The sequence below is a fragment of the Oryctolagus cuniculus genome, chromosome 13 (assembly GCF_964237555.1).
Source record: "Oryctolagus cuniculus chromosome 13, mOryCun1.1, whole genome shotgun sequence".
NCBI lineage: Eukaryota > Metazoa > Chordata > Mammalia > Lagomorpha > Leporidae > Oryctolagus > Oryctolagus cuniculus.
In genome coordinates this window covers 100,611,544-100,635,091 of record NC_091444.1, presented here as the reverse complement: position 1 = coordinate 100,635,091, position 23,548 = coordinate 100,611,544, and the positions used below count along the sequence as shown (strand labels likewise).

Here is a 23,548-nt window from a genome sequence, read left to right as displayed (position 1 = left end):
TGGACTTTATGTTTTTGTGAATTTTTACTTTGCTATTTTTCCTTTGTTTAAAGAGAAGACAGAAAAGGAAATCCTGAGCTTTTAAAAGTATATGAATTTATTACAGACATAAATTTCTTTAGGTTTTTTTAATCATTTATATATATATAAATTGAACACTAGCAAAAGCCCAAAATGCAAGTGAATTAGATTTCTTTCTTCTTACATGTGTATGTAACAGTGTAATTAATATAAGAGCAATTACTGTATTCGTTGAGCTACTTAGATAGTTTTATTTTAGGGTGTTTTAAATTTAAGAACTTTGTAAATACCTATACTGAAAAGCCTTGGTGTTCTGTTTTGTAGCGTGCATTGTACAAAGCAAGCTAAACTGAAGTGTAAATTGGAGAGAATGCTTTCTTCAGGATTGGGGTTCACTGGTGTTAGAGCATGCTTTTTTCATAGATTTCTTTCTTGGCATCTTGGATATTCTTTTAAAAATGCCTGTTCAGAAGTCATGTCTAAGAGGACTTTTTAAGATATGCTATAAGAGGGTAGGCATTGAGGAGGATTGTTTTTTTACTCCTAACAGTCTTTACATTAACCATAATTTAATGTAACACGATCTGTATTGTTGGGTATTTTTATTTACAACATTTTGTTCTAGTAGCAATTACAAGCATCATTACTGAGAGCCAGTATGAATGTTACTCTGTACCTGGAACTGTCTGGTGCTTAGGACCCTCACATCCCGGATCAGAGTACCTAGGTTCCAGTCTTGACTCTGCTTCTGATTCTAGCTTCCCTGGGAAACAGCAGGTGATGACTTAAGTACTTGAGTGCTTGCTACCATGTGGGAGACCTGGATGGAGTTCCTGTCTCCTAGCTTTGGCCTGGCCCAGCCCTGGCTGTTGAAGGCATTTCTGGAGTAACCAGTTGGGTATAACATATCTCTTTCTCTCTAACAGCCTCTCCTCCCCTGTCCCAAAAATAAAAAACACACTTCACATAATAAAAGGACACTGCTTAAGATACTCACATCCTGAGGCCAGTGTTGTGGTGTTAAGCCACTGTGTGCAATGCCAGCATTTAATGTGGTCATGGGTTTGAGTCCCAGGTACTCCGCTTCTGATCCAATTCCCTGCTAATGTGCCTGGGAAAGCAGGGGAAGATGGCCCCTGCACCCACGTGGGAAATGTAGATAAAGCCCTTGGCTTTGACCTAGGCTGTCCCTGGCCATTGCAGCCACTGAGGGAGTGAAGTTACCTATCTCTGTGTGCATGTGAAGTGTGTCTGTCTTTGACTTTGAAATAAATGCATTTTTTTTTCAGGCAGAGTGGACAGTGAGAGAGAGAGACAGAGAGAAAGGTCTTCCTTTGCCGTTGGGTCACCCTCCAATGGCCGCACCGTGCTGATCCGATGGCAGGAGCCAGGTGCTTCTCCTGGTCTCCCATGGGGTGCAGGGCCCAAGCACTTGGGCCATCCTCCACTGCACTCCCTGGCCACAGCAGAGAGCTGGCCTGGAAGAGGGGCAACCAGGACAGAATCTGGTGCCCCGACCGGGACTAGAACCTGGTGTGCCGGCGCCGCAAGGCGGAGGATTAGCCTACTGAACCACGGCGCCGGTCAATAAATGCATCTTTTAAAAAAGATACCCACATTTCATATTGGAGTACCTGGGTTCAATTTTTAGCTTTTTTGATAGCACAGACCCTGGGATCAGTGGTGATGACCCAAGTGTTTGGGTCCCTGCTACCTACCCATATGGAAGACCTTGGTGAGTGCTGGCTCCCAGTTTTTGCCTGGCCCAGTCCCAACCTTGATGACATTTGGAGAGTGAACCAGTGGATGGGAGCTTGCTGTCTGCTTGCTTCAGAAATTAAAAAACAGCAGCAATAGCAAAATAAACTATTAACAGTAACCAAAAAGCAATCGTTAGATTTTTACATCTTAGACTTTTTTAAAACAAGATTTATTTATTTATTTGAAAGCCAGAGTTAGTTACAGAGAGAGAGGAAAAGCAGAGAGAGAGAGAGAGGTCTTCCATCTGATGGTTCACCCCCAGTTGGCTGCAACGGTCAGAGCTGCGCCGATCTGAAGCCAGGAGCTTCTTCCAGGTCTCCCATGTGGGTACAGGGTCCCAAGGACTTGGGCTATCTTCTACTGCTTCCCAGGCCATAGCAGAGAGCTGGATCAAAAGTGGAGCAACCAGGGCTCGAATTGGCACCCACATGGGATACCAGCACTGCTGACTGGGGCTTTACCCGCTATGCCACAGCACCAGCCCCTGAAGGGTATCTTTATAGGTGTTCTGTGAAGCTGTTCTATAGAACTTTGTCTTGGAGGGCTTTTTCCCCCCCATCTTCCCTCCTAGAATTGGTGTAGAACCTTATAAATATGCTTGGAATACTTGTTAGAAATGTTATTTTCTGAGACCATGGGTCAGTTGGTTAGTGAAATAATATTCGTTCTCACAGTGGAGCTTATAGTAGATTTGCAATGGTTTTTAACTTAGCATTGTTAAGTAAAGCTGCCTTTATAAGGTAGGTAAGCACTGTTTTTTAAAGATTGAAAACTTGTGACTGCATAGTGAAGTGTTTGTCAGTCACATCTTTGGAGAAGTTTGGAGAATGTATTTTCATCTCCTAATTTAAAAAAAATCAGAAGCAGATGGGCAGAGAGAGAGAGAACATGCTGTCATCCACAGTCTCAGTACCCAGTTGCCTACAAAAGCCGGGAGCCCAGTGCAGGGCTCTGACTTGGTGGTAGCTGCCCAGTTCGAGCCGTCACCCCGCCTTGCAGCCTTTCTAGGATTGGGTTGGCAGTGGGTGTTGAACCTTGGTGCTTCAGTGTAGGATGTGATGGGGGTCATGGGTGTCTGAACCTCTGGACCTGACACCCGACCCATCTCTGGTTTCATCCAAAGATGTCTACAGTTGAGCATCTTCATCTGAAATCGTAAGTGCTCCAGAATCTGGAACTTGGTGAGCACTGCGTGCTGGCTTTTGGATGTTTAGGAGGAGGGATGCTGTACTGGCAAGTCTGTGCTTGTGTCCTGAAAACCTAAAAACTCTGAAGGGCGTCAAGTTCTGAGCATTTTGCGTAAGGGATACTCAACTGATATTAACATTTTGGAAGAATATTTAGTAGGGATGCCATTTGGGGATAATTGGTTGTATAATTCTGTTTTTTTTTTTTCTAAAGATTGGTTTGTTATTTGAAAGGCAGAGTTACAGAGAGAGGCCTTCCATTTGCTGGTTGACTCCCCAAATGGCCACAACAGCTGGAGCTGGGCTGATCTGAAGCCAGGAGCCTGGAACTTCTTCCAGGTGTCCCAGGGTGGTGCAAGGTTCCAAGCACTTGAGCCATCTTCCACTGCTTTTCCAGGCATGGCAGAGAGCTGAATCAGAAGTGGATCAGCCAGGACTCAAACCGGGATCCATATGGATTGCCAGCATTGCAGGCAGTGGCTTTACCCACCGTACCACAGCGCCAGCCCTTTGGTCTGAAAATTCCAGGCCAGCTCTCTGCTTTGGCCAGGGAGTGCAGTGGAGGATGGCCCAAGTGCTTGGGCCCTGCACCCCATGGGAGACCAGGATAAGTACCTGGCTCCTGCCATCGGATCAACGCGGTGTGCCAGCCGCAGTGCGCTGGCTGTGGTGGCCATTGGAGGGTGAACCAACGGCAAAGGAAGACCTTTCTCTCTGTCTCTCTCTCTCACTGTCCACTCTGCCTGTCAAAAAATAAAAAAATAAATAAAATAAAAAATTCTTTTAAATATCATTTAGTGTAACTTTTATGTTTTGAGTAAAATGAAATGTGCTTAACATTAGTAATGTGAGGAAGTACTGTAAAAATGAAAAGTCTTATTAAATCCACATACTGACATTGGAAGATAGATAGAACACATAGTATTCCTATTTTACAAGTGAGAAATTTTACTTGTATAAAAATGAGCAAAACAATGACATTTGACTGCAAACATAAGTTTATCTGAGAATAGAGAGAACTGACTACGCTGTCAGGGATGAAACAGATGTGTTAAAAAACTTAATTGGTGTTATTTTCTTTCCTAAAGATTTATGTATCTGAAAGTTTTCAAGAGATGTGGGCTGCCGGGGCTTTAACAAGCCACTGTGGAAAATCGCCTGCCCCTTAACTGGTGTTCTTGACTATGGTAGGAATCAGTGTGAAGGTGTTGTTGCTTTTATCTTAATAACTTCACCCAGCTTCCTTCAGTACTTACGTCTTACAGATTTCACTGTAAAAATCAAAGCCAAGACAGGGACACTGTTGGTACAAATGGATGTGTGTATTCTAGGTCAAGTTGTTAACGTGGTTTTTTTTGTTTTGTTTTGAGCATTTCAGAAATTTCCTTGGGAAGAAGCCAGTTTTCTTTGGAGTAAACTCATAAATTTAAAAAGAAACTTGGAAATTTTCAACAATCTGATGTACTAATGTTTGCATGTATATAACAACCATTGGCTCATTTTAAATTTGGCCTAATGATAAGAGGAAATATGATCTTTTAAAAAATTGATTTGTGATGTGTACTAAGTGGAAGACTAGACGGAAATGTTTGCATTGGATTTTTTTTTTTTTTTTTTTTTTTACAGGCAGAGTGGACAGTGAGAGAGAGAGACAGAGAGAAAGGTCTTCCTTTTGCCGTTGGTTCACCCTCCAATGGCCGCCGCGGCCAGCGCGCTGAGGCCGGCGCACCGCGCTGATCCGATGGCAGGAGCCAGGAGCCAGGAGCCAGGTGCTTTTCCTGGTCTCCCATGGGGTGCAGGGCCCAAGCACCTGGGCCATCCTCCACTGCACTCCCTGGCCACAGCAGAGAGCTGGCCTGGAAGAGGAGCAACCGGGACAGAATCCGGTGCCCCAACCGGGACTAGAACCCGGTGTGCCGGCGCCGCTAGGCGGAGGATTAGCCTAGTGAGCCGCAGCGCCGGCCTGCATTGGATTTCTGTAGGCCAATTTAAAAAGGAAACTTGATTCTAAGGAAAACAGAATGAAGTTGAATGATAAGCAGTTTTCATGTTTCAACCTAGTATTTTTTCCGTAATTTTAGAAAATGATACAAGAAATCTTCCTAAAGTTAATGGAAAATGGCATGAAGAATTCTGCATGGATTTCAAATATTTTTGGCACCAAAGTTTATCTTTCAGCTCCATTCTTCTACAAACTTTTTTGAAGTTTTCATAAATATGAGCTAAGAATCTGTGCTCTGTGCATGTAAACGGTGATATTTAAACATTGTGTCAGGTTGTCGAATGGCTTCTCGTCTCATCATTTTCCTTAACTGTCACTCCCCCATTCGCGGAGGAATGACACTGGACCCTGCGCTGTTCCTTTTGTCCGGCCCTTCCCGGGTTAGCTGCCATTCCCTCACTCGCAGAGTAACGATGCCATGCCGGGTTAGCTGCTGGCCCCCCGCCTCCGTGGAGGGGCGGCACCCCCGCCGCTTTCCCTGCTTCCGCAGAGGAGCGGCACACCGCTGGCCACTTCTCTCAGGGGCTGCTCAGATGTTCTTCAGATGTTCCCCGGTGCATGCTGTCTCTCTCTTCCTTTATAGTCCTCTTCCACCAATCCGTGCTCTGCTGCCCACACGCCGAGCACACTGCTCTCCTCCAATCAGGAGCAGGATCAGCTCCTGCAGCTTATCAGTCAAATTGGCGAGGCAGCTGTGTAGAAGTTGTTTGCTGTCTCTCAGCGCCATATTGTGGGAGAGCAGATGCATAGAATTAGTCTTAATTCCAGTAATTTAGTCTAGTCTCAGTTGCTCCTCACACTTAACATTTTTTAAATGTTTACTTACTTGAAGGGCAGAACAGCAGAGAGGGGAAGAGACAGATCTTTCATCTGCTGCTTCACTCCCCAAATGGCTGCAGCAGTCAGGGTTGGTCAGAGCCACAGCCTTCGGAGCCCAAAACTCCATCCTGGTCTCCCACACGGGTGGCAGGGGCCCAAGTGCTTGGGCTGTTGTCCACTGCCTTTCAGTGTATTAGCAGGAAGCTGCCTCAGAAGTGGAGCAGCCAGCATTCAAATTGGCACTCCACTGTGGTGGGATGCTGACACCAAGTGGCTGCTTAACCAGCCATGCCACGATGTTGGGCCCCATTTTGGTACTTAGCGATGGATAGTTATTATTTGTGATTTAATGGTATTTTTAAAAACATTTATTTTTTTATTTGAAAGAGCTCCACAGAGAAAGAAGGAGAGGCAGAGAGACAGAGAGGTCTTCTCTCTGCTGGTTCACTCCCTAATTGGCCACAACGGCCAGAGCTGTGCTGATTTGAAGCCAGGAGCCAGGAGCCTCCTCCAGGTCTCCCATGCAGGTGCAGGGGCCCAGTGACTTGGGCCATCTTCTACTGCTTTCCCAGGCCATAGCAGAGAGCTGGATTGGAAGTGGAGCAGCAGGACTCTAACCGGCGCCCATATGGGATGCCAGCACTGCAGGCGGTGACTTCATCTGCTACGCCACAGTGCCGGCCCCAATTTAATGGTATTTATCTATTTTATAGTCCTAAATGCTTTTTGAAGTGGTTTACTTTGACCCTACAGGAAATCCTTTTTTTTTTCTTTTAAAGACTTTTTCGGTTTTTGGAAAGACAGAGAATGAGGTCTTTTCATCCGCTGGTTCACTCCCCAGATGGCAACAATGGCAGGGGCTGATACAGGCTAATGCCAGTAACCTGTAACTCCATCTGGGTCTTGCACATGTGGTGGAGGCCCCAGCACTTTAGTCATCTGCTTTCCCAGGCTCCAGTATGGGATGCTGTTGTTGGAAGTGGTGGCTTAACCCATTGTGTCACAGTGCCAGCCCCTTAGGACATACATACATTTACTTTTTTATTTGAAAATCAGAGTTACACAGAGAGTGAAGGAGAGGCAGAGAGAGAAAGGGAGGTATTCCATCCTGTGGTTCACTCCCCAATAGGCTGCAACAGCTGGAACTGTGCTGATCCGGAGCCAGGAGCCAGGAGCTTCCTCCGGTCTCCCATGTGGTTGGGCCATCTTCCACTGCTATCCCAGGCCATGGCAGAGAGCTGGAACAGAAGAGGAGCAGCCGGGACTAGAACTGGTGCCCATATGGGATACTGGCAATTCGGGTCAGGACTTGAACCTGCTGCGCCACTGCACCAGCCTCGCAGAAATTTTTCACATCATGAGTATGAGGAATCTTAAATACTCATGAAAAATTTATACTCTGAGAAAAACTGCATGGTTTTCAAAAATTTGTTGCACCAAAAGAAACCTGTCTTTTAATTTCCCACAAAGTTTTTGAAGTGCCTTTGAACTTCCCCAGGTGACAAGCAGAGCGCTGCAGGTAAACTGCCCATTGGCTCACATCACCCACACAGCCTTCTAGTGACCATTACTTACCGAGCCCAAGGGCCCTGTGTAACCCAATGTCTGGGTCTTCAGCCTCTTGTTCCTTCTTGTTTGTGTTGCCCTGTCTGTCCTGACCCTGCCAACAAGTTTGTTCTCTTAGGGTTCTGTGTGCTGTGCTGCTTTCTTGAGCTTCTTCATGGTCTGGTGCTGCGTCTCACTTCCCGCGTGTGTCTGCTTGAATGTTGCCCCTCACTGCACTTCCTGACCACTCCGCAGCTGCCATCACTGTCCTCTCTTCTGTTGCTTTTGTTGACAGTTACGTCTGCTGTGATGGGAAAGTCACCACGCTGTGCAGACTGCACCACCGGTCTGTGAGAAGCAGAGGTTAGAGCTGCAGTACTCAGAATTGTCAGTGACTCATTAGGAAAAGACAAGGACATGATTTTAAAAAAGTAGCATAGGTTTTTCTTAAGATTTACTTATTTATTTGAAAGAATTGAGACAGAGGCATCTTGCACCTGCTGGTTTACTCTCCAGCTGGCTGTGATGGCTGGGACTGGGCCAGGCCGAAGCCAGGAGCTTCTTCCAGGTCTCCCACGTGGATAGCAGGGGCCCACGTAATTGGGCCATTCTCTGCTGCTTTTCCCGGGCAGTGAACTGTACGGGAAGTGGAGCAGCCAGGAGAACCAGTGCCCGTATGGGTGCTGCATTGTTGGCGGCAGCTTTACCTGTGCACATAGATTTCTGTGAGGAGGTCTTCAGAAGGTTTGTGGACGATGTGCTTCATGGGTTTTCTAAAGACTCAGATGATCTAGCTGGATAGCGCCCATCCACTGCTTCACTCCTCAAGCACGGCAGCTAGGGCTGCACTAGACTGAAGTCAGGAGCCAGGAACCGCACTCAGTCTCCACATAGGCGGGAAGGACCCAGTTACTTGAGTCATTACCTGCTGCCTCCCAGGGTCTGTGTTAGCAGGAAAGTGCACTTGCACCCAGATACTCTGGTGTGGGTGTGGAATATGGGTGTCTCAACTGCAAGGCCAAATCGCTGTCCTGTGTTGTCAGTTCTGTTGTTTGTTTTTCCAGGGTCTTTTTTTTTTAAAGATTTTATTTGAGAGGTAGAGTTACAAATGGTGAGAGGGAGAGACAGAAAGGTCTTCCTTCCATTGGTTCACTCCCCAAATGGCCACAACAGCTGGAGCTACACCAGATCTGAAGCCAGGAGCCAGGAGTTTCCACTGGGTCTCCCACATGGGTGCAGGGGCCAGAAGGTCTTGGGTCATCCTCTACTGCCTTCCCAGGCCACAGCAGAGAGCTGGATCAGAAGAAGAGCAGCTGGGACTAGAACCAGCACCCATCTGAGATGCTGGCGCCGCAGGTGGAGGATTAACCTGCGCCATGACGCCAGCCCCCTTTTCAGCATCTTCTTAAAGTGCTCTTGTACATAATAGATGGTTAAGGAATACTTTAGCACTGCAATAAGTGGTACTTTACCCTGACAATGACCTGCACTCTTCTTGTGGAAGAGGGTGTCCATTGGAAGGGTTGAAACACTGTAAGTTATTAGGAAATGATGGATAGGTGCTTATCTAAAATCTTACAGGAAGTTGTCACCGTGATGTGACTGGGAACTCAGCATGAGCTAATAAGATAGCTGGCAGATGTTTGAGATGTGTCTTGACTGCTGTAAATTCCTGTGTAGCTTGTGAAATTGCACAGAAGTGTTACTCTTCCATGATACATCAGTTATATTTGAACAGATTTAAACAAGTGTTAGAAAACATTTTCTTTCTGTATTTGTTTGTCTTTTGTGGAATGCAAGCTCCACTGAAACAGGTAGTGAATTTATTTATTTATTTATTTTTGACAGGCAGAGTGGACAGTGAGAGAGACAGAGAGAAAGGTCTTCCTTTGCCATTGGTTCACCCTCCAATGGCCACTGCGGCCGGCGCGCTGAGGCCGGGGCATCGCACTGATCCGATGGCAGGAGCCAGGTACTTATTCTGGTCTCCCATGGGGTGCAGGGCCCAAGGACTTGGGCCATCCTCCACTGCACTGCCTGGCCACAGCAGAGAGCTGGCCTGGAAGAGGGGCAACCAGGACAGAATCCGGCGCCCCGACTGGGGCTAGAACCCGGTATGCCGGCGCCTCAAGGCGGAGGATTAGTCTAGTGAGCCGCAGTGCTGGCCGTGAATTTATTTTTACATCTACTTTATCCACCTTGTTTCCTGATGTCTAGGAAGGCCCTGACACCTCGTAGCATTTCAGTAAATAGGTATATTAAAAGATTGTCATGATTCAGGGAAGTCATGGGATTCTGTCACAGTCCTCTCAGTCTTAAAGGTGTATGTTGATCCTCTGGGAGGCTTGTTAAAATGCACAGTCTGCTTCAGCACTTCTGGGATCTGTTTTTAAATGAGATGGCCAGATGGTGCCCCTGCTGCTGGCCTCATCTGAAGCATTTGGTCCTGGAGCAGCGCTGTCCAGTGAAATAGTGTTAGCCATTAGTGCAAACTGTGTGCTTTTCTAGTAACCTCATTTAAACATTTAAATTTTAGTGGTTTTCATCCTGACCTGTTCAAAGTATTATTATTTCAACATGTAATTGATAAGGAGTTTTACATTTCTTTTTTTGTGCAGAATCTTTAAAATGCAGTGTGTAATTTGCATTTACAGCATGTTACAGCTTTGCTTGGCCACATTGAGTGTGTCTGGTGTGCAGCATGTGATTGGTGGTGGCCCCTGGATGGGACAGTACAGTTTTGAAGAATACTGTCTAGCTTTTTGACATATCTTCGTATTTCTGGAAAGAAAATTTTACGTGTGGATTTCTGCAGTACCGTGTTTATGCAAAGCCAAGTTCGGATGAGTCCGTGGGCCACATGGTGCTGTCTGCACTGAAGTGTTTCTTTGCTGGTGCACGTTCATTATAGAAAATGTAGGAAACAGAATGGAGGAAAAATGAAATCCCCGCACATCCTGTCATTTAGAGTCAGTCAATCATAGTATCCTGAAGGGACGGTTTTTTTATGGCATAAGATAACTAGGATTGTCTCGAGTGTTTGCTAAAAGTTTGATATGCTTGTATTTAGTATTTGCATAGTGGATTCAGCAGGTACTCGTTGTAGACAGTGTGAGTGTGAGAGGAGTGACTGCGTACTTCTAGTGCTCAGGGACTAGTGATGCCTGCTTGTATGTGTACTTTGGGAGAGAAGTGTTCTTTCAGTTAGCTTAAGTCCAGGTGCCTAGAGTTAGATGACAGTAGGCACATTCCTGAGTTTTTGTGTCTGCCCCATATGAATGTCCTGAGGCTAAATGTAATTAGATGTATACAACAATTTTAAAGCACTTAGTTAAGGTCCTGAACCATAGTGCAGCAAATGATTAGGTTTATCCTTATTCTTCTGATCATAAAGTTTCGGGGAATAGTCATTTGGCATAGCAGTTCAGCAGAGCTTGGGACACCCACATCTGTACTGGAGGGCCTGCGTTCAGCTTCTGGCTTCCTTCCCGCCCCCTGGGGGAGGCAGCGGGTGATGGCTCAAGAGATTGGGTCCCTGCCACTCTTGTGGTAGACCTGGCTTGAGTTCCTGACTCCCGGCTTTGCCCTGGCCCGGCCCTGGATGGATGTTACAGGCATTTTGGGTAGTGAGTCAGCGGATGGAAGATCTCACCCGTCAAGCTGTCTCTTTCTGACTTTCAAATAAAAGCTACTGTTTTGAGATCAGCAGCCCTAGGTGTCAACTAGGGCTTCTTCCTGTAGAGTTGGCAGGGAAATGCTGGGCAGTTGGCAAATGAGAGCTGTTAGGACAAACTGGGGACACTTACCCATATCTAGCAGTTTGTAGTTCAAGGAGTTTTGGGATAGATGTGCAAGTTTGACTTAAATACTCATACACTGCAGACACAGGGAGAGTACCAGAGAATGGAGGAACTCTGAGCTAGACGGTAAAGAATGTGTTTTATCATTAAGAATATGGGTATTAGACTGGTCCTCTGCCAAGTTTGCTTGAGAGTTAATTATTTTTGTGAAAGACAGATGGACATAGAGCACCTATCTGCTGGTAGCCAAAACAAAACAAAACAAAAAACTAGTAAAACATGTCCTGGAGGATTTTGGGTAGGAAGAATGATGAATAAAATGTCTTTATGGTTGGCTTGTGAAGAGCTGTTTTGCATAGAAGCATCTGCATTGTGGTGGGGATGGCTCTGGAGGTGCGATAGGCTGCAGAGTGAGGGTCTGTCGCCCTCTGCCCTCCCTCTGGGGTTTGTGCTGATTGCTGTTCCTGTAAACGTAAATCATGTGCACCAGTACACACACTGAAACTGCTGTTAGGAGGCACTTACAGGATAGAAGCTGCTAGTACTAAGGGTTTACTTGTAAAACTGCACTTTTTGGAACTCTAGGATTAATAATTTTATATGTTTGAGTAATTTTAAAATACAACTTTCATAGAACTATCAGTATTGACTGTTTTTGAAAAATGGAATAAAATCCCCAGGCCCTCAGTTCCCTGTTTAGTTTTACCCAGACCAGTTTTATTTGTTAGCATGTAAGTTTTTTTAAGCTTTGCTGCTTTCTTCATGCTGCATAGATTTTGAGGCAGGCTTGAAGAGTGATGTCATTTTTTAAAAATTCTAAATGTGATTTCAGTTTTGATTTGTCTCCTGTTTAGCCCACATCTGTTCAGAAGGGTGTTTTAAATCTGTCAACTATTATTGTTTGTCCTTCTTTTGTTAAATCTAATTTTTATGGGTTTTGGAATTAAGATTTTCTCCTCATCTGGGTACTTTGTTAGTTGTGAAAATCTTTGGATAGTCAAGTCTTCAGATGTTATGGAGATCTCTGTTCATAGGCCAGGGTCTTAATAATAATAAATATGTAATACAAAGCTTTTATATCAACTTTACTTGAGCTGCCTTTCTCTGACAGGTGGAATTAATTTCTTATATAGTTGATTTCATTTCTCACTTGTAAAGTGTTGTTTGCTTTATGTGTCCTGTCTTCACGTTTGCAAAAAGATGTGTAGCTGTTTTTGTGGATGATTTTCTGAGACTGTATGTGGGGACATGTCTGAAGAATGGTTTTTCAGGTAGATAAAAACATTTATCCTTGGGCATTTTTTTCCCCTGAAGGTACTTTTCATTATCACTCATTGTTTGCCCAGTTCTGTTTATAGGTAGAGATCCAGTGGGAGGTCCATTTTCTGCTTTGCACTCCCCTCCCGGCTTGAGAGCCTTTAGGATTTTTTTTAAGTGGTGTCCCTATTTTTAGAAAAGATGGATTTCTTTGAAAGGCAGAGTGACAGATATTTTTCCGTCTGCTGGTTCACTCTCCTACTGACTGCAGCAGCCAGGACTGGGCCAGGCCAAAGCCAAGAGCCAGGAACCCAGTTGTGGTCTCCCGCATGGTGGCAGGGACTCAAGTATGTGAGCTGGCATCTGCTGCTTCCCAGGAGCATTAGCAGCCAGAACTGTAGTGACTGGAATCTGAACTGGCCTGCCTGTGTGGGCAGTGGCTTACTAGGATTTTTTTCTCTTTGGTCTTTAGATCTAAAATTTCCTCAGTCTCTTTGTAACTGTTAATTGTGCTCTCTTAACTTCTGCTTAGGTATTTTTTTTTTGTCTGAAGATAGCCCTTACAGTCACCCCATCCCTTCTGCTTTTGTAATTGTTTTTTACTTCACTCCTTTTACGACTATTAGATGGCTGCTTTTTTTTGGGGGGTAGGGTGTAGGTAGGTATCCAAAGCTTCTGTCACTCCTTTGATTTCAAGCCCAAATATATCTGTTTGTTGAGCAGCCACCACTTTTGTGTTCAGTGGACACTCCTAAGCCTGTTCTCGACTTGAGCGTTCCTGTCTTTGCCTAATGTTGGACGCTGTCCTTGATTCCTTCTGCTGGGTTCTCGGGAACCTCAAGCTCACTTGGCCTTCCCATCTGCACGTCATCTTCCTTACCCCTTTCTGCCTGAGTGAAAATGTTCGACTACAAAGTTAAATACATGTCCTTTATTTTTTTTTCATTTTCAATTCTCTTTATATACAGAAGATCAGCTTAGCATATATTAAGTAAAGATTGCAACAGTTTGCACCCACATAGAAACACAAAGTGAAAAATACTGTTTGAGTACTAGTTATAGCATTAAATCACAATGTACAGCACATTAAGGACAGAGATCCTACATGAGGAGTAAGTGCACAGTGACTCCTGTTGTTGACTTAACAAATTGACATTCTTGTTTATGGCATCAGTAATCACCCTAGGCTCTTGTCATGAGTTGCCAAGGCTATGGAAGCCTTTTGAGTTCACCGACTCTTATCTTATTTAGACAAGGTCATAGTCAAAGTGGAAGTTCTCTCCTCCCTTCAGAGAAAGGTACCTCCTTCTTTGAAGACCTGTTCTTTCCACTGGGATCTCACTCGCGGAGATCTTTCATTTAGGTGTGTGGTTTTTTTTTTTTTGTTTTGTTTTGTTTTGTTTTTTTTTGCCAGAGTGTCTTGACTTTCCATGCCTGAAATACTCCCATGGGCTTTTCAGCCGGATCCACATGCCTTAAGGCCAGAGTGCTCTTTAGGTACGTGTCCTTTATTTTAAGCCTGAATTTTCAGGTCTTGATTATGTTGCATTGGCAACAGAATTGTCCAGATGGGTATGTTTTCCTCACATCCTTATGGGGGTAATCGTCCCATCCAGTGTATTTGGAGGACACGGCAATGAAAGCGTTGTTCTCTGATGCATGGAAGTTGGCCTCTCAGGGCAGATTTTCTGCTTTTGTATGCATCCTGAAGATTTGAGGAGTTAAAATATTCTGAATCACCATTACTGAAAGTCTGAAGTTCTCATTCTTTCAAGGCTCCTGTCGCTAAATCCACCACTTGCCCCAGTGTGAAGCTCCGAACCCTGAACCTCTCTGTGCTGTGGTCGCTTTGTATGGATTTTCAAGCCATAATGGTCTCCCCTCACCCCCAAAGAAACCTTTTGTTTAAAGAATTCAAACTTCATGTGTTTCGTAAGTACCAGCATACCCACCCTCCCATCCGCACTCCCACCCCTTCTCCCTCTCCCATTCTCCACTAAGATCCATTTTCAATTAACTTTATACGCAGAAGACCAACTCTATACTATGAAGAGTTAAACAGTTTGCACAGAAAAAAACAAAACAAAACAAAACAAAACAAAACTGTTCCTCAACAGTTGAGACTAGGGCTGTTCAAAGTCAGAAAATGATCTTTTGTCCACTCCTACCTACCTACCTTTCTCCTTCAGAATAACGGCTGATTTTATGAAGCATTCTTGGAACCTACCTCTTTTCTACTTTGTAATTATTTACATAGGTGGTTTGCATGGTAGGTAGTGATTTTATTATCAGTCTGGCTTATAAATGTAGGTGGTTAATAAATTCCTGTTTTATATGCCATTTGATATATTCAGAAATGAGGGGCAATAACCTTCAGAGAGTTGATGTCAGGTTTTTTTTTCCATCTGCATTTAAGATTAGAGTGAAATTACAAGATTAACTCTTATGGGGCTGGTATTGTGCTGCAGCAGGTTAAGCCACCACTTGCAACATGCTGGCATTCCATATCAGAGTTCTGGCTGCTCATTTGTGATTGAACTTCTGCTTAAGTGACTGGGAAGGCAGTGGGTGATGGTGCAAGTGCTTGCAACACTGCCACCTGTATGGCAGAGGAGTTTGCTCCTGGATTGGTCTGGTGTATCCCTGGATATTGTAGTCATTTAGAAGAGTGAACTAGCAAATCGAAGATCTCTTTTTCTGTGCCTCTTTGATGCTCTGTGTTTCAAATAAGTGAGCAAATCTTTATATGAATTCTAGCTACTTGTTTTAGTATTGTACAACTTACAAAGTGCATAATTTATTCAGACTTTCTAAGAAAATATATGATCAATTAGCTTATAAACTTGACAAATTGTGTACATGGTTGGTGTGTTAATTGCAAACTATTATGACTAATCCCTTAAGTAGCCTTACTTGTTAGACTAGTGTTGGTTGCTTTATTATAATCCTATAAGATCTGTATATACTTGAAGAATGAAATCATTTAAAATCCTACATCTCAAACTTTTGCTAATTTTTTACTGTGCTTTCCTTAAATGTTTTAGTTTCCATAGTATATTAGATGGAATAATAGGGGATTTTGTGGTGGTGAGTGGTGACCTTTTCCAAGTATAGCCCAGTGCAAGCCACTTGTGCATCCCTAGAAGTTCTCATGTGTAGGTCTCCATTTCCTTTGTCCTTCAGAATCGCTGTTTTAATAAGTGACTCTGTTAGCTAAGGTCATTTTGTAGGGGTTGGGGAGGGAGAATGCAGCCATTATGTGAGCAGATTTTACCTTTGAACTTAGGAGTGTTGAAAGCAAAGCTGTGAAACCATGTGAGCTATCTGTTCCAGTCCAAATAGTCGCTTGGTCGAATTCTCATCTTGCTGAAAAGCCATAGGCTGCTTAGCAGATCAGACCCAGCTCTTTAATCCCATCTTATTTTTGATCTGAAACAATATAAGCCACTTGACTTCTGTCTTATTTTCCTGTATTTTCTGATTATTCATTGCTTGTAATAATTAAAACTTATTCTCAGTGACTAAAGAATGAAGTGAAGATATTTGAATGAATAAATTATAGGCTCTGAAATTGTTTCTTTACCAGTGTTTTGAAAAATTTGGAATTTTGGATTCTTTAAGATGAATTTGTCTTGAGTGAATATTGTAATGTTTACTTTTAAAAAATTGTTACTAATTTTTTCCTAGTACTGCTTATTCTTAAGAATGTATGTGGTTTTTAAAAAGCCATCCTTCGATTTAACAACACATGAGATTTTGTAGACTCTAGGATTCTGTGTATTTTGGTTTCTTTCCCTCTGCTTTGGCTTGGAATTGATCAAGATCAGGTGGAGATACTCAGTTTTGGTCAGGGTACTCCTGCAGTTTTGGTTTGTCAGCCGTGTTTCTTCGTGTTAGAGGTTACCCCTATCTAATCCTTCCAGATAATTTTGGTGTCCGTGGAGGAAGGCCAGAAAGTACATCCGGGGCTTCTGGTTTGTTTTGTGTGGTGCTATTTCCAAGACTTCATTCATTGGACTTTGGGTACATGTCAGAACATCATGTTAAGGACCTACAAGATAAAAACTTGAAAAATGTTGTGTTACAGAAACTTGGGGTGGGAAAACTCCATTCAGACAGACACCAGAGACAGTGGAGCATGGAAAGCAGTTTATTAACGCCAGCGAGCTCGGTGGGAGTCATTTTCTGAGAACTGAGCATCTAACCCAGGTTTCTTTTTTTTTTTTTTTTAATTTTTTTTGACAGGCAGAGTGGACAGTGAGAGAGACACAGAGAGAAAGGTCTTCCTTTGCCATTGGTTCACCCTCCAATGGCCGCTGCAGCCAGCGTGCTGCGGCCGGCGTACCGCGCTGATCCGATGGCAGGAGCCAGGTACTTCTCCTGGTCTCCCATGGGGTGCAGGGCCCAAGCACTTGGGCCATCCTCCACTGCACTCCCTGGCCACAGCAGAGAGCTGGCCTGGAAGAGGGGCAACCGGGACAGAATCCGGCGCCCCGACCGGGACTAGAACCCGGTGTGCCGGCGCTGCAAGGTGGAGGATTAGCCTAGTGAGCCACGGCGCCGGCCTAACCCAGGTTTCTTACAATATTTATAGGCTCATCTGCGTCATACCTTAACCATTAGAGCATTGGTGGGTTTAAGTTGTGGTCTTACGTGACTCAGGACTACACTTTGAATCATTTGGGTCCGGTATGTTTATAAAAGATACCTGGGGCAGGACAGGAGTTACAGAAGCTGAGCTTAGGACATCTTCCCTCCCTAGGCAAGGTATGGCACACAGCTGCTTCCCCAGATATTTGGGAGCAGCCACTTTCAGGGTGAGTGTCGGAATCGCCTTTCCTTCCTTTGTTCTGGCTGTGGTCTTATTTCCTCTACAGTGAAATCGTATAGCCAGAATTCTTTGACTGCTCAGTACTGACTAGATTCAGTGTCTGCTAAAGTATGCTTTCTAAGTCTGGATGTATTATTTCAATGGTTTTTGGTAAAAGAATCAAAGTGAGAATATGAAGTGGGAAGAGCAGTAGATTGGTCTCAATGTGGACGTTGTGGTTTTGCTGATTATTAGTGATCTCAGTGTGAGCAAATCATACAGTCATTTGACTGCTGCTTTCTCCTTGTTTTTTGCTAAAGAATGACATTGAATTTGATAGTCTCAAGTCCTTTCCAAATAAGTTGGTTGAGACCTAAATAGGAGAATCTCCTACTTTCTATATTTAATTTTTGCTTTCAAATACTTCCCGTGAGTTCTGACCTGTGGTAACTTAAGACTCTGTCCTGCCAGAGGAGGAATAAAGTGTGGTGGCTTTTGTTTGTGTGCGGCCCTTTGGAATACTTCCCACCAGGGTTCGTTGAGTATTATTATCAGTTTATAAAGAGTAAATGGGAAAAATAATTGTGTGTGTGTTGAGTTGAAATTGAAGTATTTTCAAAACTATGATAAACATAGTCGTGCTGGTGGTCTTTTTTTTTTTTTAATCGGTTTTGTGGATGTACAAAGTAGTGTGGTTTGTCACCTAGTTATTAAAGCTTCCAGTTTATTCTCAAGTTGTCTACCAGTTACAGTATTTGTCTTCTGCATCAGGTTAGGAATATTTTATTTGAGAGGGAAAGACGGAGATCTTCCGTGTGCTGGTCCACTCCTCAAATGGCTGCAACATCGGGAGGTGGGCCGATCTGAAGCCAGGAGCCAGGATCTTCTTCCAGGTCGCCCATATGGGTGCAGGGGCCCAAGCACTTGGGCCGTCTTTCACTGCTTTCTCAGGCAGAGGGAGCTGGATCAGAAGTGGAGCAGCCAGAACTCTAGCTGGTGCCCATATGGGATGCCGGTGTCACAGGCAGAGACTTCACCTGCCGTGCCTGTGCCACAGTGCGGGTTCTAGGAAATAGCTCTCAGTACTGGGTATGGTAAACATTTAAGTTAAACTACTGAACACGTACTAATTTCTGCTTGTGATGGATTTACTTATTAAAAATGAAAACACTAATTTCACATTCCAGAATTTTTTGAAAGATTTCTTTATTTGAAAGAGTTACACAGAGTAGAGGCAGAGAGAAAGAGAGGTCTTCTATCCGCTGGTTCATTCCCAGTTGGCTGCAGGAGCCAGGAGCTTCTTCTGGGTCTCCCACCTGGTTGTGCAGGGGCCCAAGGACTTGGACCATCTTGTACTGCTTTCCCAGAGACCAGATCAGAAGTGGAGCGGCTGGGGCTTGAACCGGCACCCATTTGGGATGCCGGCACTGCGGGCAGCAGCTTTACCCACTGCGCCAAAGCGCCAGCCCCCTCCAGAGTATTTTTAAGTGTATGCTTCCTGGTTTTCACCTCACAGGTGTTTAATGGTGCCATAGAACAAAATGCACACAGTGCAATTTATATTTTACAGTGCTGTCTTAAGCAAACATGTTTGGAGGCCAGTACTGTGGCAAAGCAAGTAAAGCCACTGCTCGTGATGCTGCTGGCTTCCCATGTTGGAGTGCAGCTTTGGGTCCTGGTTGCTCTGCTTTTGATCCAGCTTCCTGCGAATGTGCCTGGGAAGGCAGTAGATGATGGCCCAAGAACTGGGTCTCTGCCACCTCTGGGAGACCTGCATGGAGTTCTGTCTTTCTCTCCCCCTTCTCTGTGGCTCTTTCAAGTACACCTTTTAAGATCAGAGATTGTACATCCTAGATGGCCACAGTGTGCAAGGGGACTTAGCCAAGGGGCATGCCTGAGCAAGGGGAGTCTTAACATTTTCAGAGACCTTTTGGAAAGAACAAGTGTACTTCAGTAAATGAAGTAGAATGAAGAAAATGTAAACCCTTCAGTAAGTGGCAGACCTGGGCTGCAGGGAAGCATGTTAGTACTGGGTAAGAAAGGCTTGGCTCAGACGGGAGGACTTGACCCAGCCACTGAGAACCAGTACTGCCAAGAAGGGTGAGATCAAACAGCTTGTAGTTTCTTAAATGGTGTCCAGTTTGGTCTGTTTGGAGATGACCCGAAGGATGAGGTAATGGTTCTGGAGGGAATCTTACTGTGAACCATAAAGTCTGACGTACAGGAAGAACATAGATGCCAGTTCCTATTCAGATATGCAGAGCAACTCAAAAGTAATAAAAGCCATATTCAGAAGCTGGTTCTAATGCCGTAGACCTTTGTAGGTGACACACTCTGTACCACCTTGTCACTGCAGTAGGAACCAGACGTCATAGCAGTTGCAGCCATCTATCTTTCAGGAAGTTTGTGCAAACTGGAAACACAAGATTGGACTTGATGGTGAGAGCATTTTGTTCAGGATGTCCCTGTGGATGTTTTGGAAGACCTCTGCCACCAGATCCTGGACCTTTACTCCCAAGGGGAAACAATAGATTTCTCACCACAGGCCCCATCTCTTCAGACCACACTGCAAGGGCCACAAGCATAACCGAGGCTCCCAGACCTGGCAGCCCCAGTGGGAGGACTCCCGGCCATCAGCTCCACAGCAGCAGCCCACGAAGCCAATCTTCGCAGCCCCGGCAGGTTACACGAGCCGTGGTTGTCTCTCCCAAAGAGAACAAAGCAGGACCATTGCCACCTAAAATCCCCAAACTGAGACGGCTCACCTGCCCTTGCCACCAGCCCACCCCCCTCCAGACCAGAAAACTGCCTCTTGATACCACCTTGGAACAGGCTTAGTTGTCAGACATGGTGGCTGCGCCTCCCCAAAGTCCAGATTCCTCTTCCAGCCCGCCATGCCCCTGCCTCCCTCCAGCTCCATTATGGGGATGTCCACCCCCAGCTCCTACATGCCTGGATAGGGCTACCAGAGCCTATTGTCCATGATGGAAGACCCAGAGCTCCTGTTACAGTCCCTGTCCCCTTCTTCCACTACCTGTCTCCCCACAATCTCCCCTCTGCCTAGGACCACCTGCTCACCTGCGCTACCGCCCTCCCAGCCTCTTTACCTCAGCCCTTGGCTACTGCCCACCTACAACCCCAACTTTCCACCCCATCCCCATGCCTGCTCCCCACTCACGCAGTCCCACCGCAGCTGCCTCCAGGCCTGGGCCTGCCACAGGCTAGCTGCCCACCTCCTGCAGTTCTCTCCTAGAGGACAGCCACCTGTTCCCCAATCCGTCCCCCCACCCAGCATCCTGTCTGTTCTGGGAGCTGCTGGGATGAGCTGCCTGGATGAGATAACTTGCCACCTTTTTCCTTGGTTTTTAACCAGAGTTTTTCTGATCAACTTGAAGATTAGTTAAGCCAGTTAACAGCAGGATACCTTGTGTCATGCTTGACAATTGTAGTATAGAAAGGAAGAGGGTATCCCAGACGAAATTGGGGTGCTCTGCACGTGAGATGGGAACAGGGGCTTCAGTGTGGTTTGGGCAGTGCCTGTCTGCAAGGGGTTCCTGCTAGCGTTGTGGGAGTCTTGCCTGTACTGGGCTACTTTCTGAGTAAAGTGCTCACCAGCCCTATTGGCTCAATAAACAGCTTCAGTAAGGAGTGAATTTCCTTAAGTGTGAACCTAACAACATACTGTGAGTTCTGTCTTGGTTACAAACGAGGGTCTTTCACTTAGTTATCCAGCTAAATCGCTTGTGAAAAAGAAGAAAAAGCACGGATGCTCTCTTGTGGACCGGTCTTCCTGTGTTTCCCCATTACCTCTAAGACTGGGTACAGACATCCCGAGCCAGAGCCCGAGCCAGAGCCAGATGCATCCATTTCCACTTGACCAACTCTCCTGTGTGCTTCAGCTCTTTGAAGATGGTAACATTTCTTTCCTGTCCAGGTAGTTCATTTCCTGTTTTTCTGGCTTCAGTTGGGAATTAGTTGCTCTAACCTGGCATCCCCAGGCTGGATTATGTAGCACTTTGATTATCTCAGGTGACATTTTATGGTTATTGTAACATCTCAAATTGAATTGCCAGTTTTCTTCTCCCAGACTGAACTTTTCTCACACCCTTGTGTAGTTTGTTAAAATGCAGACTAAAGCCTCCCCATTGCTGATGCCAATCATCTTCAGCTTCCTTCCTGACCAGTCCTTCTGCTTTCCTGCCTTCTTTTCTTTAAGCAGCACTCAGATGTCCCTGGGGCTGCCTCCCTGTTGGCTCCCTGACCTTTTGCCTGGGATCTCCATGAGCTCCAGGGGCATCCTGCCTCATAGCTAAATATTGGGTAAATAGTTTGTATTTAAGGAATAATGAAGGGGAAAAAACTGCGTGTTCTGTACAGGTGCACTATTTTCCTCCAAGTATTTTTTTGGATGTATTTATTTACTCGAAAGAGTTTCGCAGAAGGCAGAGAAAGAGAAGGGGAGGAGGGTCTTCCATCCACTGGTTCACTCCCCAGTGGCTGGAACTGAGCCTGTCTGAAGCCAGGAGCCTCATCTGGGTCTCCCACGTGGGTACAGGGGCCCAAGCATTAGGCCATCTTCTGCTGTTCCAGGTGCATTAGCAGGGAGCTGGTTTGGGAGTAGAACATCTGGGACTTAAACCAGCACCCATTATGGGATACCAGCTCTGCAGGTGGCAGCTCTACCTGCTATGCCACAGCACTGACCCCTCCCTTTAAATATTTTTGATTTGTGGTTGCTTGGATCTTTGGTTGTAGGAATTCATGGATATGGAGGGCTGACTGCATCTTTTTTTTTTTTTCTTAAAGCAAATGTAACATTTGGGGACTGAATAAAACTCACTTGGAGTTCCCAGTAGGTAGACCTTTTAACTCCTTGTGACATTGTAACCACATGGGAGTTAAAACTGAAGAACCTTGAGAATACTGTTGGATTAAAACCACCAGAACATTTATACAAAATTCCAAATACTTCTATAAACCTCTGCTTTCTAGGGAAATGTCTCTTTTCTGTTGGGGGCTTGGCTATCACAACTCCTCAGTTTGTCACAGTAATGGTGAACTGTTGTACATTAGCCTGGCTATGAATGGACTATTTCGTGTTTAGGAATGCTGTGTTTTTCCTGCTAGTAGTCCTTTTGATAAATGGGAAGTTTGTTCTTTTAGTCCATTCAGTGTATACCAGTAGTAAGTGGAGATTTGTCTTAAACATTTGAGATTGGTAATGGCATGCTGATTACATTCCTGAAATGGCTGCTAAATCAAATTGGGGGGGGGGGCTGGTAACTACTTGGTTTTGTTACTGAGATCACATTTTTTCTTCCTTGTTTGTAATAGTAGCTATAGTTCCCTTTTTAAAAATTTCGAGATGGAATGTATTTGAGATGCACATTGTGATGACTTGAAATACATGAACAGTGTGGGAAAGAGATGAATCTTCCATCTGCTGCTTCACTCCCCAAATGCTGGCAACAATCAGGGCTAGGCCAGGCTGACTGACACCAGGTCTACCACATGGGGGCCAGGAACCCAGATATTTGGACCCACATACATTGCCTTTCATTGCATTAGAAGGAAGCCAGATCTGAAGAACAGAGTAGCTGGAACTGGAGTCGGGCATTCTGCCCCACCAGAACTTGTTTTTCTTAAAACTGAAAGTTTGTATTCTTTGACCAGCATCCTCCTGTATCTTCCTCAACACTTGGCAACCACCTTTGTTTTGTGTAGTTCAGATTCCACATATAAGTGAGATCATACAGTGTTTGTCTTTTCTGTCTTATTCCACTTAGCATAATAATGCCCTCTGGGCTCATCAATGTTGCAAACGACAGGATCTCTCTTTGTGTGACTTAATGTTCCGTGTGTGTGTGTGTGCGTGTGTGTGTGTGTGCGTACACTTTTTTTGTTCTTTAATACTTGGTTTGTTTCTGTATCTTGGCTGTTCTGAATAGTTATGAATTGCAATGAGCAATGGGAGCATAGACATCTCTTAGGCATACTTACTTCCTTTGTATATATGCATATAAATGAGATTACTGGATCATATAGTAGTTCGATTTTTAATTTTTTGAGACACCTGAATACTGATGTCCATAATAGCTATACCAGTTTACATTTCCACCTGTAGTTTACAAGGGCTCCCTTTTCCCCCTGCCTTTCCCACACTTGTCTTATTTTCATTTCAGCCATCCTAACAGTTGTGAGGTAGTAGATTATTGTGGTATTGGTTTTTTTCTCTAATGATTATGGATGCTGTGGTCTTGTTGTGATCTGTTGTTCTCTTGTATGTCTTCTTGGAAAATGTGTTGGGTTGTCTCGCCGAATTTTTAATTGACTTATTTTTCTTTTT

At 44.8% G+C, this 23,548-nt stretch overlaps 1 pseudogene; it reads left to right on the top strand.

The window, feature by feature from the left end:
* Positions 1–3,749: 3,749 nt before the first annotated feature.
* The window catches only part of LOC138845040 (cyclin-K pseudogene), a 31,950-nt pseudogene continuing 12,151 nt past the window's right edge, over positions 3,750–23,548 (top strand).